Source organism: Mobula hypostoma, chromosome 7 (genome assembly GCF_963921235.1).
Source record: "Mobula hypostoma chromosome 7, sMobHyp1.1, whole genome shotgun sequence".
NCBI classification, from domain to species: Eukaryota; Metazoa; Chordata; class Chondrichthyes; order Myliobatiformes; family Myliobatidae; genus Mobula; species Mobula hypostoma.
In genome coordinates, this window is record NC_086103.1 from 19,534,815 (window position 1) to 19,551,948 (window position 17,134).

Below are 17,134 nucleotides of genomic sequence, written 5' to 3' on the forward strand. Positions count from 1 at the left end.
ATTGTGAGCACTTTCAGCAGTGAGCACAGTTTTACCCTCCTTACATAAAAATTGATGCACCTGCTACAGAAAGAGTGCAGTGGTGATTCAGTGCATTGATTCCAGGCCTGTTAGCATTGCTGTAGGAAAAGAGGTCGAGTAATCTCTAGAGTCTGAGGAATCAGAGGTGATTCTCAGTGAAACGTAAGAGACTGGCATGGTAGCATAATGGTTAGCACAACATCATTGCACCGTCCGCAGCCCTGAACCTTTCGGCGACAGTCTGTAAGGAGTTTGTACGTTCTCCTCGTGACTGCGTGGGTTTCCTCCAGGTGCTCCGGTTTCCTCCCACAGTCCAAAGATATAAGGGTTAGCAGGTTAGTTGGTCATATGGATATAATTGTCTGGTGCAAGTTCATTGGGTCAGAATGGGCCTTAATATTTTTTTAAATGCTGTATTTCTAAACAAAAATAAAGACTTAAACAATCTGGATGCAAGAGTGGCCATTTCCCTGGCGAAGGAGTCTGGAGCAAGATACCTGAGAGGTAAGCTGTTTTGGACAGAGATGAAAATAAATTTCTTCAATGTAGCGGATGATGAATTGTTGGAATTATCTACCTCAGAGGGCTGTGGATGTTCAGATTTTGAACTCAATCAAGCCAGAGATCAGTTGATTTCTGGATGTTCGAGAGATCAATAGGCATGAGAATAGAATGGAAACTGGTTTTGAGGTGCAAGATTAACCACAATCCCAGTGAGAGTTAAAATAGGCTCTTGTTATACTTTTATGTAAATGCTATTTAAGTAAGTTATGCAAAAGAGCATGGTGTCCAAAATCTTTCCAAAGGACTTTTTGATGTAAAATACACTTGTGATAAGTAATTTTAGAGTCATACAGCATGGAAACAGGCCGATTAGCCCAACAATGTATGCTGGCCCTGCACCAAGCCCTCCTTTAAAAATTACATTATATAGGGAAACTGACATAATCTTCTGACTCACCTTTGACCCCGAAGATTTCATACTCCTTTAGAATTTTCTTTCTGGGCTGAGTTTGAGTCAAGGTAAACAATCCTGCAAATTGGAATGAAGGATTTCTAATTCTCAGGTCAATGGCATTAGGATTCCTTTCAATCTTCTGATACAAGTTATCATCCAACTGGGTGTTCCACCAGGACCAACTCCCTTTGTCAAAAGTCCCCAGCAGCTGAATTTCTTGCTCTGAGTGTGGCTCCCATTTCCATTCAAGGGGACCATTTCCAAAACCATCTGGACCTTTTAACAGGATGTCACCATTCTTATCCAAAAAATAAATATTGTTTTGGCTTCCTGCTGGAAAGGTGAATGGTGAAAACACTGTAATACAAATTCAGAACTTACTAAACCCCATGATTGTCAATGTTCAGTTATTTTCAGTCATGTTTTTTTATAATCAACTCATTGTGTTGCCTCCACTACAGACTTGACATTGAAAGGGATGGGAGGAGTTTATATAGAACACGAACAATATATGAAAAAAGTGGATCAGGTGTTAGAAAGTCACAGTGACACCCAGTACAGAAACAGTTCATTGAAATTGTGCCAACCATCAACACTTACACTAATATCACACTGTTCCACTTTCTGTTTCCCGTCCCCTCCCCCCTCCCCGCCCCCACAGCATTCCCATTGCTGTGCTGAGCCTGGGGCTGTGGGATTGCTCTGGCTGCTCAGGGCTCTGTGTCTGTGGGCTCTGTGATGTTTTGCTCCACTGTGTGATGAATTGAGGCAGAGGTGGTCAGTCCATGGCTTCCTCGACTGCCGTGATGAGACCATACTCAGATTGAAGGAGCAAACCTTATATTCCCTTTGGGTAGCCTCCAACCTGATGGCAGGCACATCGATTTCTCAAACTTCTAGTAATTACCCCCACCTTCACCATTCCCATTCCTGTTTCCCTCTCTCACTTTATCTCCTTACCTGCCCATCAGCTCCCTCTGGTGCTCCTCCCCCTTCCATTTCTTCCATGGTCTTCTACCCTCTCCTATCAGATTCCCCCTTCTCCAGCCCTTTATCTCTCTCAGTTATCAGCTTCCCAACTCCTTACTTCACCCTTCCCCTCTCCCAGTTTTATCTATCACTTACTGCCTTGTAATTCTTCCTCCTCTCCACCCACCTTTTCGCTCTAACTTGTCATCTTTTTTTCCAGACATGATGAAGGACCTCAGCCCAAAACATCAACTATTCGCTCTTTTCCAAAGATGCTGCCTGGCCTGCTGAGTTCCTCCAGCATTTTGTGTGTGTTGCTCGGATTTCCAATATCTGCAGATTTTCTCATCATTGAATTCTTTCTAAGGTTGAGTGGAGCTGATGGGCAACTCCTGTGGTCCCAGTAGCTCAGAGGATCTGTTGTGAATTTAAGGTCACTATCAACCCAGTAATGAAGATCAATCTGGAGGATATCTTCGCAAACCTTTCTGGAAGAAAACCCTTCAGCAAAGTGAATTTAACTGAGGCCTAACTAGAGATGGAGATGGAAAAAGAGCCCAAAGTGTTTCTCACCGTAAACAATCACAAGGGGCTTTATCACTATAATAGGCTTATTTTTGGAGCAGTATGTGCACCTGCACGCTGGCCAAGTGCTATGGGCCAGGTGCTACAAGGCTGTCCAGGCAGTCAATGTTACCTGGATGGCATCATTGTTACCGGTAAGGATGACAAGGAACATTTCCAAGATCTCAAGATAATGTTAAAAGGATTATGGGCTTCGAGCACAAAGCAAAAAAGTGTAACTTCTTTTAACCAAGCATCACTTGCTGTGGTCACACCATCAACGCACAAGGATTACACAAGTGTGCTGAGAAAATTCTAGCAGTGATGGATGCCCCAAGGCCAAAGGACATGTCACAGCTGTGGTCCTTTTTAGGATTTGTCAATTACTATCAACATTTCTGCCAAACCTGGCCACTGTGTTCCATCCCTTGAATCATTACTATAGATCGGGAAGAAATAGCAATGGACAAAGCAATGTGAGGTGGCTTTCCACAGGTAAAGGAAATGGTGACATCAGACACTGTACTCACATATTATTATCCACATCATCCAGTGAAGCTTGCCTGTGATGTATCACCTTATGGTATAGTCAGGTCATACGTTACGAGTGATGGAAGTGACTGCCCCATAGCCTTGGCATCTTGCTCCCTTAACATGAAAGAGGCCTAGAGTCTGGTTTGGAGTGTAAGATGTTTCAAAGTGTTGGAGGAACTACATCTGGTCTTTTAGTCATGATCAAAATGAAAATGTTGGCTCAAAGCTTTCTCTAGTGGCCTGGGGTAGATTAGCAGGTTGAGCAGCTGCCACGGACTGCACACTGTTCAGGATGCCGACATGTCCAAGAGCATCTTCGAGAAGAAAGAAGAAAAGAGGAGAAACGTGTCCAGAGCTGTCGGAACCACTCCCTGCAGTCCCAGAGTCAACTCCTATAGTCACCAGAGAAGATCCCAGAACCTGAGAATGTTTCACAGCCACAAGTCTCACCTGCCAAGCAGAGTGACCTCCTTCGTCAGAAAAGACGTTACACCGCAAGAGTAAGTAATCCTACACAGTGATTAAATCTTGAGGCTTTGATGGGACAATTTAAAATTTACTATACACTGAATGTTTATATGGTAGTTGTATTACGTATATGAAAAAACATATTTCATAATATGTATAAGTGATGATAAACCTGATTCAGATAGGGGACTCTATATGGGAATTTCAAGTTCCTGGGTGTCAATATCTCCGAGGACCTAACCTGATCTCAACATATCAATGCAGCTATAAAGAAGGCAAGACACTGATTATACTTCATTGAAAGTCTGAAGAGATTTGGTGTGTCAACAAAAACACTCAAAAACTCCTATGGATGTACCGTGGAGAGCATTCTGACAGGCTGCATCACTGTCTGGTATGCGGGTGGAAGTGTGGGGACTACTGCACATGAGCGAAAGAAGCTGCAGAGGGTCGTAACTTTAGTCGACTCCATCTTGGGTATTAGCATACAATGTGCCCAGGACATCTTCAAGGAGCGGTGTCTCAGAAAGGCAACATCCATTATTAAGTCCACCCAGCACCCAGGGCATGCCCTTTTCACACTGTTACCATCAGGTAGGAGGTACAGAAGTCTGAAGGCACACACTCAGCAATTCAGGAACAGCTTCTTCCCCTCTGCCATCCGATTCCTAAATGGATCTTGAACCCATGAACACTACCTTACTTTTTTAGTATATATTATTTCTGTTTTTGCACAATTTTTAATTTATTCAATATACATATACAGTAATTGATTTACTTATTTAGTTTTTTCCATATAATGTATTGCATTGTACTGCTGCTGCAAAGTTAACAAATTTCACAACACATGTTGGTGATAATAAACCTGATTCTGATTCTATTGTGGCTGAGAGTGGGAAGAAGGCAGTGATAGGGGAATCGTAGTTGGAAAATGGGGAAGGGAGAGAGAAATGAGAGGGAAGCAGCAGAGAGATATTCTGTAATGATCAATAAACCAATTGTTTGGAATCACATGACCTTACCTGGTGTTTCAAGGTCAGGTTAGTCTGCACCTGCACCACCTGCCGCCCCTGACATTCCTTCTCTGCCATCTGTCCCACACCCCTCTCAGTGTTTCCACCCTCACCATTCCCGACATCTTTTGCTTCTGCCAGATTTACAAACTTGCACTCCGCTCCATGTTAACAAATGTAGAACAGTGCAGAAGTCTTACGCACAAATATAGAGCTAGGGTGCCTAAGGCTTTTGCCCAATACTGTATAATTTGAGATGCATTCTATTTTGAGTTGGAGTTTATTGCTAAGCAAGAATTCAAGTGTAGCGTAGAGTATGCTGCACTCTAATACACTCGACATACACTACACGAGAGTGTAGTGAATTTAACAATTCATTAGTATTTAAGTAATATTGTATATATATTGTTTCATTGATCATTCTTTGTTATTTACATAATTCATTACAGGTTAGATGCAAAGGTACGTGAATGGCATACGTTATCACACCACCACGTCATAAGTGTGCACCTCGCTTGAAGTAAAAATGAAGTTTATGTACTTCTCTCAGGCTCCTTCGTTTTTCTGTTGATTGGTTTTATGTTTTGGATAGTTACAAAACTTAACAGTAATGAGCCCTCTGGAATCCAACCAATAGCAACTTTCCATCACAAAATCAGATTATTTATCAACCACCATTTTTGTTCTCTAACATTGAACCATCTTGGGACAAAATTTGCCTTGCATTCCATTGGCTTTTACTTGTCATGTGAGACCTTGTCAAAAACTTTTCAAAATTCCATGTAGAGTACATCAAACACCTTCCCCTTATTGACCCTCCATCTTCACTACTCATGGAATGCAAGCAGGCAATTCAGATGGACTTTCACTTAATAAATTGGATGATAAAAAAAATAAGGGCACTATAGAAGGGAAGGGTTAGATTGATCTTAGAGTGGTTAAAAGGTTGGCCTAACATCATAAGCTGAAGGGCCTGTACTGTGTTGTAATGTTCTCTTTTTTATGCTCTGTGTAAATACATGCTGGTTTTTCCTAATGAATCTTTGTTTATCTAAATAAAGGTTTGTAATTGCATTAGGATGGACTCTAATAATTTTACCAGTAAAGCTTAACAAGCTTGTAATTACTTTTATCACTTCTTCATATAAGCAATAGTACAATGTTTGCAGTTCTGAGACACCACTCCTCTAGTGAGAGAGAACTGAAACATTACTGTTAGAGCCAGTGCAACTTCTGTCCTTGCATTTAACTTTCTCCCTTGCATTTACAGTAGCCTTTGATATATTCCACCCGGGTCTGACAAATCATCTAATCTCCGATAATCTCTCTCTTTATAACGATTACCCCATTCAGTATTTCAAATGCCTTATCTACTCTTTTATTGGTACAGTTTTAAAATATTCACTAAGAAACATACCACATTTGTGATATTTCTTGGATCTTAACAGTTGCTGCTTTTTCCATAATTTTCCTCTGACTCATCATGTACTTGCTGGATTTATTATGAACTCATAAACTTATAAGTAGTATTTTTTTTACTCCAGACACAGGAAGACTTCTTTTTTACCTCTGTGCTACAAAATAAATTAATTATTTTGCATCTTTCTTTGGCATTATCTTCATGAGATGTAGGAGTTCCAGCCCATTCAGTTTACAACCCAGTTTGACTTGCCTTGACTGTTCAACGAAAGAGGGTGTCATGGTCCCTTAGCGGTTAACGTAATGCTGTTACAGCACCAGCCACCAGAAGTTCAATTCCACACTGTCTGTGAGGAGTTTGTATGATCTCCCTGTGACCATGTGGGTTTCCTGCAGGTGCTCCAGTTTTCTCACACTTTCCAAAGATGTACAGGCTGGTAGGTTAGTTGGTCACGTGGATGTAATTGGGCTGTTTGGGCTCATTAGGCTGGAAGGGCGTGATACCGTGATGCATCTCTAAACAAATAAAGAGTGACTGCTTCAATCAACAATAATCTCTCAGTAGTTTCTAATTTTGATGTCGCTGGTGCATTTTAATCTATTCCACATTCACTCCATGAGACCGCAGGAGGGTGAAATTTGGAATATAAAATAAACCCAAAATATAACTCTGTCTCCATAAGGGAACTGCACCCTCAGTAGGAGGTCGATGGAAAGATGTGATTTTTTTTTGGAAAATTAATGTGCAAGCTGGGAAATGGAGCTGAAGAACAGGGAGGGAGATGCAAATTTATTTTAGTCTGTAATGTTATTCCAGTGTATTCCTATAAAGCACGTTATGCTCCTCAGAGTACACAAATTCATTAAAGACTATACTGAAATAAAACAATATGATTTTGATAGGTCAAAATAAGGTACTTACTTTGGGTGAATACTGATGGAAATAGACCACAAACAAAACTAAACTGCAATGCGACTGGTATTTTGCTACAGAATATTGAGCCCATTTTACAGATTTAGTCTCTTTCCCTGTGAAAAAGAAACATATTGACACAGATGTTGATCAAGTACCAGAAAACCTCCTGAAATTGGAAGGTTTTTTTCAATAGGCTTAATATCTGAGACTGAAAAAAAAGAAATGAAATAAAGCAATATGATAATTATTTCCCTATTCTAATTGAAACAATAAAATTACAACCTCTTCTTATAATAAGTTTCGGTAAAGCTATACATTCTGAAAATAATCTGATTAAAATAGGAACTAAAATATTTTTCTTACTTTTTACAGGAAGAATGAACAAAAAGCAAACTTCTTTAAAAATTGATTCACTACCACAATTTTCACTGACGTATATTTAAATTAAAACCTATCAGAGCCTAATGACCTCTATACACATAGATTATGTATTATCAGACATTACTATGTTGTTATGTTCCCCCATTCCATTTAATTAACTGATTTTTATAACCATCTATTTTTTACGGCCTTATCAATTGACAAATCCAACACCATTTCTTTGCAGTGGTAATATAGTGTAGTTTTGTTACCAATCTTAAACAAGAGAAAATCTGCAGATGCTGGAAATCAAAGTAACACGCACAAAATGCTGGAGGAACTCAGCAGGCCAGGCCGCATCTATGGAAATTAATAGGTAGTCAACATTTCAGGCCAAGACCCATCATCGAGTTCTGAGTAAATGTCAGCTGTTTGTTCCCTTTCACAGATGCTGCCTGGCCTGCTGAGTTCCTCCAGCATTTTGCGTGTATTACTTGTTACAAGTCTTGTAGTCTAGTGGTCTGGGCTAATAACTTACATACATTAACTTGAATGATACCTGAGAAGAATACATTAAATTAAATTAAAGACTTTAATTAATAAACCAGTTTTATTAGTAAGTATAGGATGTCATAAAACTCCATTTGGGTGATTATGATCCTTCATTTACCCTTCTCCATATTCAGTGTACAACAAGTACAGCTCCAGACACACAGCTAAGTGGTTGATCATTAAATGTATATGAAGTGGTTTACAAATCCAATCAGACAGAATGTAGCTGACCTGATATCCAATGATTGACTTCGCCTGTAGATTCAGACATCTAGCCCAATGGATTCAGCCATACGGTCACATTTCTGTAAGCCCCAGCTTCATTATGAGCATCGATTTCTCTAACTTTCAGTAATTTCCACCTTCTTTCTTTTTTCCAATCCCCATTCTGGTTCCCCTCTCACCTTCTCTTCTCTTCACTTAGCCATCACCTTCTTCTGGTGCCCCTCCTTCTCCTTCTTCAATTGTCCACTGTCCTATCCTATGAAAGTCCTTCTTCTTCACCCCCTCATCTCTTCAAACTATCTCCTCCAAGTTATTTATTTCATCTCCCCATTCCCACCCACTCACATTGCCCCTCTACTGATTTCACCTATCACCTGCCAACTTGTACTCTTTCCCCTACCCTCCAGCTTCTTATTCTGGCCTCTTCCCCCTTTCCTTTCCAATCTTGATGAAGAGTCTCAGCCAAAATATCGACTGATTATTCCTCTCCACAGAAGCTGCCTGACCTGTAGCATTTTGAGTGGTATGTTTCAATATGGATTGTTTCCAAATCTAGGCTCATTATTAACCCTTCATCAGAAATGAAAGGAGAGAAACAAGTCTGTTATAAGATGCAGAAAGAACTGGGGAATGATCAGTTGAACCCTTCACTAGAATAGGGTCAGAGTTGCCATGGTGATAAACAGTGGGAGTCCCCATCTGGTTAATAGAGTAATGAAGGAAACTGGGGGGAAAAGGGACAAAAAACAAAGAAGGAAAATGTAAGTTCTGTTAAACACAAGCAGAGCTGTAGAAAATTATCAATAGATCAGGCAGAGTAAAACTGATGCAATATTATGGATCATTAACTTACGGCAGAACGGCCAGTTCTGGTGCAGAGAAAGATACGTGAAATTGTTGAATGTGAGAAGCCTACATGCGTCCAGGTGAAAAACGTGTTGTTGCTCCCTTAAGCTTTTGTTGGTTTGCTCCACGGTGGAAGATATTCAAAGAGGGAGTCTGGGTGAAGTCAAACAATGGTTGGATGACCAGTTTGTAGAGTCCCTTAGTTCAGATCGCAGGATATCCCAACTGCTGTCACTTAATTGTTTTTGTCTGCACCAGCGTATTCTGCCTTAGCGTCAGACTATGAGCACTTGCAGTTCCTCTGATTTTCAAGCAGTACAAGACCATTGGACTCCGTGCTCTGCTTTAAGCTACATTTACAGCAGTCTTTTGGCATGAAGTGTGATTGAAGGTCACTTGCTGCCTTATGGTGTGAGAATTCAGAGACTGATCAGAAAAGTAGCAAGCGCTGAAACACTGAAGCTGGGCTTCTCAATCTCACTCTGCATGACACCAATTGAAACTAGAACAGGCAAACTTCCTCTTCCTTTACAGATCTTGATGTTGAGTGTAGCTGAGTCAACAGAGGAAATATGAGTACAAAATAGGATGTAATCAAACTCAGATGTGTTTAAATACAGTTATTATTTTAAATGCCATGGATGAACAAAACTCAGAGCTCGTAAGTGGAAAAGTGCCTTGTAGGTTTAGCTTAGTGTTTAAGTTACAAAACCATTTTTGCCACAAGTTGCTTTCCACTTAGAGTTTCCTAATCATTTTTATGCCATTATTATGCCATTATCATTAATCAAGGGGTCTGTAGACCCCAGGTTTATTCCCCCTCTAGGAATAAATTGTATCAAATTTCTCTTCATGTGTTTATAATATGTCATGGTAACAAAATGTTTGCCAGGAATACATACCTTTTGCAAATTAGGGAATAGCTGTACATTTCAGATTAAAAGATCAGGGATTAACTTTATTTGTTCATGTGTGTGGAAACATACAGTGAAATGTGTCGTTCACGTCATTGAGCAACACCGTAAAAATGTGCTGGGGGCAGCCCACAATTATTGCCATGCATCCAGTGTCAATGTAGCAAGCCAATAACTTATGAACTACAGCTTCTACATCTTTGGAGGAAACCGGAGTAGCCAGAGGAAATCCACGCAATCACGTGGAGAACGTGTGAACTCTTTACGGACATTGAACCGCAATCTTAACAGCTGGCGGTAAAGAACATTACACTAGCCACTGGGCTAATAATGAAGGAGGACTTAAGCAGGTGGAGAAAATCAAACTAAGATAGTGTGAATAGAACTTTAAAATGTAAAATGAACAAGAAGTCAGCAAGCAATAATGTAAAGTTAAGAGTAGGGTGGAAGTGTACATGTGCAGAGACAATTACTGTGGTGCATGAGACTATGAAACCACACTTGCAAGGAGTAATGTGATATTATGATGATACAATCCCACAGTCTATGTATATAAGCTATCATAAGTTTTTTTTTATTCATTGTGTTTCTTTTATTATTGTTTTCTTTATCGAATTGTAGTTCTTTTGTGCTGCGTCAGATCGAGAGTAACAATTATTTTGTTCTCCTTTACACTTGTGTATTGTAAATGATATTTAAAAATCTTAAATCAAGGAAGTTGAATTTTGAAAATGTGAAATGTGGTAAAACTGAAGGGAAAGACCAGATGGATAATATTCCTGATAAAACTGTTCAGAAATAGCAGAGGAAAGATAGGATGACAGCACTAATGTTGGGGCAAATAGCTCTGAAACGAAAGGCTCCCTGAGGAACAGACGCAAACTGCTGGAGGAACTCAGCAGGTCAGGCAGCATTTTGTGTGCGTTGATTGGGATTTCCAGCATCTGCAGAATTCCTCATGTTTGTGATATAGCTCTGAAAAGTAGGCTCCTTGAGAACTATTGCTGGGAGTATTCCATTGGCCAACAAATAGTGGAAGTTCAAGTTCAAGTTTAATTGTCAAATGAATCCAGCTAAATGAACAGTGTTCCTCTGGAGTGAAGACGCAGAACATGGTACCAACATTCACACACAGCAGAAGGCACACGTAGCGCACTGGGAAGCAGAGGCACAAATCTGCAGTGAACATATGGAGAAGGGCCAGTGGTGATATTACTGATGAAAAAGTGGGCAGCTTCTGTAATGTGTAAAATTCTATGTTTATGACCAATATATCTTTGGTCCAGCAGGAATTTTATAAGCCCATAAGACCATAAGATACAGGAGCAGAATTAGCACAGTTGGCCCATCAAGTCTGCTCTGCCATTTCATCGTGGCTGATCCAAATTTCCTTTTAGTCCCAATTTTCTGCCTTCACCTCATATCCCTTCATTCCCTGACCAATCAAGAATATATCAACCTCTGCCTTAAATATAAATAAGTACATGACCTCCACACAGCTGCCTGTGGCGAAGAATTTCACAGATTAACCACTCTCTGGCTGAAGAAATTCCTCCTTATCTCTGTTGAAAAAGGACACCCCTTTATTTTGACGCTGTGTCCTCTGGTTTTAGACTCTCCCATCATAGGGAACATCCTCTTCACATCCACTCTATCAAGGCCTTTCACCTTTCAATAGGTTTCCATGAATTCACCCCTCATTCTTCTGAATTTTAGTGAACACAAATCCAGAGCCATCAAATGCTCTTCATATGACAAACCATTCAATCTAGGAATCATTTTTGTGAACCTCCTTCGAACCCTCTCCGGTTTCAGCATATCCTTTCTAAGACAAGGGACCCAAAGCCACTCACAGTATTCCAAGTGAGGCCTCACCAGTGCTACATAAAGCCTCAAAATCACATCCTTGCTTTTATATTCCAGTCCTCCAGAAATGAATGCCAACATTGCATTAGCCTTTCTCACCACAAACTCAACTTGCAAATTGATCTTTATGGAATCCTACACAAGGACTCCCAAGTCCCTTAGTGCCTCAGTTTTTATTTGTATTTTCTCGCCATTCAGAAAATAGTCAACCTTTTCATTTCTTCCACCAAATTGCATGACCATACACTTCCCAACATTGTATTCCATCTTGCCATTTTCTTTTCCCATTCTCCTTATCTATCTAAATCCTCAAAACTACCTGCCACTCCACCTATCTTCATATTGTCTGCAAACTTTGCAAGGAAGTTATTAGTTCAATCATTCAAATAACTGACATATAAAGTAAAAAGAATCGCTCCCAACACAACCCCTGTGGAACATCACTGGTCACCAACAGCCAACCTGAAAAGGCTCCCTTCATTCCCACTCTTTGCCTCTTGCCAATCAGCCACTGCTTTATCAATGCTAGACTCTTTCCTGTAAAACCATGGAATCTAGCTTGTTAAGCAGCCTCACGAGTGGCACCTTATCAAAGGCCTTCTGAATATCCAAGTAAACAACATCAACCAATTCTTCTTTGTCTATCCTGCTTGTTAATTTTTCAAAGAATTCCAACAGAGTTGTCAGGCAAGATTTTCCCTTGAGGAAATCATGATGACTATGGCCTATTTTATCATGTATCTTCAAGTACCCTGAAACCTCATCCTTAATAATCAACTCCAACATCTGCCCAACCACTGAGATCAGACTAACTAGGCCATAGTTTCCTTTCTTCTGCCTCTCTCCCTTCATGAAGAGTGGGGTGACATTTGCAATTTTCCAGTTTTCTGGAACCATTCCAGAATCTAGTGATTCTTGAAAGATCAATACTAATGCCTCCATGATCTCTTCAGCCACTTCTTTCAGAACCCTGAGGTATACACCATCTGGTCCAGGTGACTTATCTACCTTCAGACCTTTCAGTTTCCCAAGATCCTTCTCTCTAGTTAACTTCACACACTTCATGACCCCTGACACCTGGAACTTCCACCATACTGCTAGGGTCTTTCACAGTAAAGTCTTCCATTTCCTTGTCCCCTATTATTACCTCTTCATGTTCCAATGGTCCAATATCGACTCTTGCCTCTCTTTTACACTTTATGTATCTAAAGAAACCTTTGGTATCTTCTTTAATATTATTGGCTAGGTTACTTTTGTATTCCTTCTTACCTTTTTAATGACTCTTTTAATTGCCTTCTGTTGGTATTTAAAATCTTCCCAATCTTCTAACTTCTCAATAAGTTTTGTTCTTTTATATGTCCTCTCTTTGGCTTTTATATTGGCTTTGACTTCTATTATTAGTCATGGTTGTGTCATCTTTCCTTTTGAATACTTCCTCCTCTTTGGGGTGTATATTTCCTATGCCTTCCCAATTGCTTCCAGAAATTCCAGCCATTGCTGTTCTGTTACCATCTCTACTAGTGTTCTTTTCCTGTCAATTCTGGCCAATTCCTCTCTCATGCCTCTATAATTCCCTTTACTCCACTGTAATACTGATGTATCATAGTCATAGTCATAGTCATACTTTATTGATCACGAAGCCAAATTTCCCTCGGGATCAAGAAAGTATGACTATGACTATGACTATGACTATCTGACTTTAACTTCTCCTTCTCAAATTTCATGATGAATTTGATCATATTATGATAACTTGCCCCGAAGGGTTCTTTACCATAAGCTATCCAATCAATTCTGGTTCATTGCTCAACATCTGATCTGGAATAACTGATACCCTCTTGGGCTGCTCTGAAAAGCTCTCCCATGGCATCCAGCACCAACCTGATTTTCACAATGTATTTAAGTCCCCCATGATTATTGTAACATTGCCCTTTCAGATACTGTACATATATATCATATAATCATATTTGTCACAAATCTCCATGTAATATTTATTTGAGGTATACACTTATAGAAAGGAGAGGAAAGAAAGAACAATCGAAAGAAGAAAACTATGTACAGAGTAGGGTGTGATCTTTTTTTTACACAACATATTCATTGACTTGTGAGAATAAAATCAGGCCTATGAGGTGTTATATAGTTAAACCATATTTTCCAGTATGAATCAAATTGTTCCAACTTATGATTAACAGATGCTGTTATCTTCTCCATTTTGTAAATGTCCATTGTAATTTCCATCCATACATTTAAAGTTGTGCTCTCCTGTGATAACCATTTCCTGGTAAGGGTCTTTTTACCAGCCACCGGCAGTACATTCATTAAATATTTATCTCTTTTCAACCATTCTTGAGGTATACACCCAAAATATATGGTCTTACTCTCGAAGGGTATTTCACATTTAAAGATGTCTTGTAGGTCATTTTGTATCCCACTCCAATAGTCTTTGATAATGGGGCATTCCCAGAAAATATAATATGGTTTGCATTTTGATTTCCACAATTTCACCAGCAAGCAGGGGTTTACTATTATAATGGGATTTCTGAGAGGGTGTAATAAAATATTTTATCAAGTTTTTACAGCCGAACTCCCTCCATTTCTGTGAACTGGTACACTTCCATTGATACCTCCATATTACTGTCCAGTCTTCCTCAGATATCCCTCCTTCCTTCTCCCATTTTGTTTTAATGTATGAAGTCAAATGTGTTTTAAGATTTGACAAACCGTTATACACGCTTGAAATGATTCTACTACCATTGTCTGAATTATATGCTTTTCTAAATAGCTCTATCAGACATGTACTTGCCTTGGTTACATTTTTAACTGTCCTATTAACATACTGTCGCATCTGCAAATACTGGTAAAAGCTTTGTTTTTCTAATAAGTGTTTCTCTTTGAGCATTTCAAAACTGAACAGTGTTCCTCCTTTCATTATATTGCAAATAGCTGTTATTCCTTTAGCTGTCCAGTCCTTAAATCCAGCATCCAGTTTATTCAGTGTAAAATCCTAATCATATGCACACCATTTAAGAATTGCAATGTCTCTCTCTAGTTTATATTCTTTTATAATAGATTTCCATATTTTAACAGTCCATTTCACCCATGGGTTGTCAATATTATTTATGCAACTCTGTAGGTTGTTATCAGCCAAAATTGCCTGTATGGGGATGGAAAGTATCCTCTCCTCAATGTTTTCCATTGAGCGTCATGATGGGTTGCACCCGCATGTCACGGCTCTCAACTGTGCTGCAAAATAATAATCTCTAAGAGAAGGTAGGCTCCATCCCCCCTTTTCCTTGGCTAATTGCAAAGCTTTGAGACGAACCCTAGGCATTTTACCTTGCCATATATATCTTGATAGCATCTTGTTCCAAACAACCTACCGATGCTCTCCACTAAAATCGAGGTGAGAAGACTGCACCTAGCAGGGCACAGTCTACGCCACCCTGAGCTGCCTGCCAGCCTAGTCATCATATGGGAGCCCAAGCATGGAAGGATGAACCCTGGGCGCCCTCCCAAGACTATGGTCAACACGCTCCTAGAAGACAGTGGCACGGCTAATGTAGATGAACTGAACACACTGATGAGGGAGAGGGAGAGTTGGAGAGTCTGTCACCATGCCGGACGCTGGCCCCCTAGGCCTGAGTTGACATAGTAGTAGTAGTAGTAGTAGGCCATTCATTGAATTGATTTTGGTTAATCTCTATTGGTAGGGTCTGAAAGAGATATAGTCGTCTGGGCAGTATATTCATTTTAATAGATTCAGTCCTTGAACTGAGACCAAGAAAAGGAATTAGGTTCCACCCTGTTATATCTTCCTTAATTTTTTTTTATCTAGGCTAATAATTGCATTCTGATAATTTTGCCAAATCTTTTGGCATAATGATGCCCAAATATTTGATGGACTCTGTTTGCCATGCCCAAGGATATCTACTTTCAATTTCTCTTGGTGGGCTATAGTTATATGAAAGTAGTTGGGTTTTATCTACGTTGAGATCCTGATAACTGGTCATATTGTTCAAAGGATTGCATCAATTTAGGTAAAGAGTATGTTGGTTGCCCTAGATAGATCAAAATGTCATCTGCATAACAGGCCAATTTATGCTCTGTCCCTTTAATAGTAATTCCTCTGATATCTTCATTTTGTCTGATGTATTGAGCTAATGGTTCCAGATTTAATGTGAAGAGTAGCGGTGACCATGCACAACCCTGTCTCGTGCCCCGTTCTAGGGTAAAACTATTAGATAAATATCCATTGATTTTAATCCTAGCAGTACGATTGTCATATAGTGCCTGTATAGTTTTAATAATTGTGTCATGTAGACCAAATCTATATAAAACTCTGTAAAGAAAATTCCAATTAATCGAATCAAATGCCTTTTCAGCATCCACGCTTATCACTATTGCTTCAATTTCATTTTTTATATGATCCATAATGTGAAGTGTCCTTCATATATTGTCTTGTGTTTGGCGTTGTTGTATAAAACCTCTCTGATTATCATGTATCAGTGTGGGTAGAAACTCTTCTAATCGTTTGGCCATGATGGAGGTAAATAATCTATAATCCACATTAAGAACAGATATTGGTCTAAATGACCCACATTCCATTTTATCCTTGCCTTCTTTCGGTATAGCTGAGATTATCGCCTCCTTCCAGCTGGGGGGCATTTGTGCCTTTCTTAGAGCCCAGTTCAGTGTGGGGAGTAAAACAGGAATTAACTCACTTCTAAACTCTTTATACCACTCTGCCATATATCCATCTGATCCTCGTGACTTGCTTAGTTTAAGCCTACTAATTGTAGTTTTTAGTTCAGCTTCAGTTATGTCAGCAGTCATCGTTCTATTTTGTTCTTTGCTTAAAGTGAGTAACTCTAAAGAATTCAGGAAGGTGTCAATCTGGGCTATGCTTCCCCCTGGAGCGTTGGAATATAGAGTTATGTAAAACATTTCAAAAGCTTCTTGAATTTCACTTAGCTTATTTTTTTATCACTTTTGTTCTTGGATCCCTAATTCTATGAATTGTATTTTCTGCTATCTTTTTTTTTTCAGTTTTCACGCCAGTATTTTCATAGATTTAGATCCACTTTCATAGTGTCTCTGTTTCAGAAACATTAATTTTTTTCTAATTTCTTGTGTAACCAAGCTATTAATTTCATTCCTAATTTTTAAAATTTCCTCTGGTGTATCCTGTGCCAAAATCAATTTGTGTTTTTTTTCTAGTTCCTTCAGGTTATTTTGTAATTCCTCTAATGTTTTATTCCTTATTTTTTCTTATATGAAGATATCGCTATAATTTTCCCTCTTAAGACAGCCTTCAGAGTATCCCATAGAATGGAAGGTGAAAACTCTCCATTATCATTGAATTCTAAGTAAAGACCAATTTCTTTTTTAATTTGTTACTTAAAATAGGAATCTTTGAGTAGATTTGAATTTAGTTTCCAAATAGTATTCTTTGGTTGTAGGTCAAAATCAACAGATAAATCTATAGGTGCATGGTCACTTACACCTATTGTCC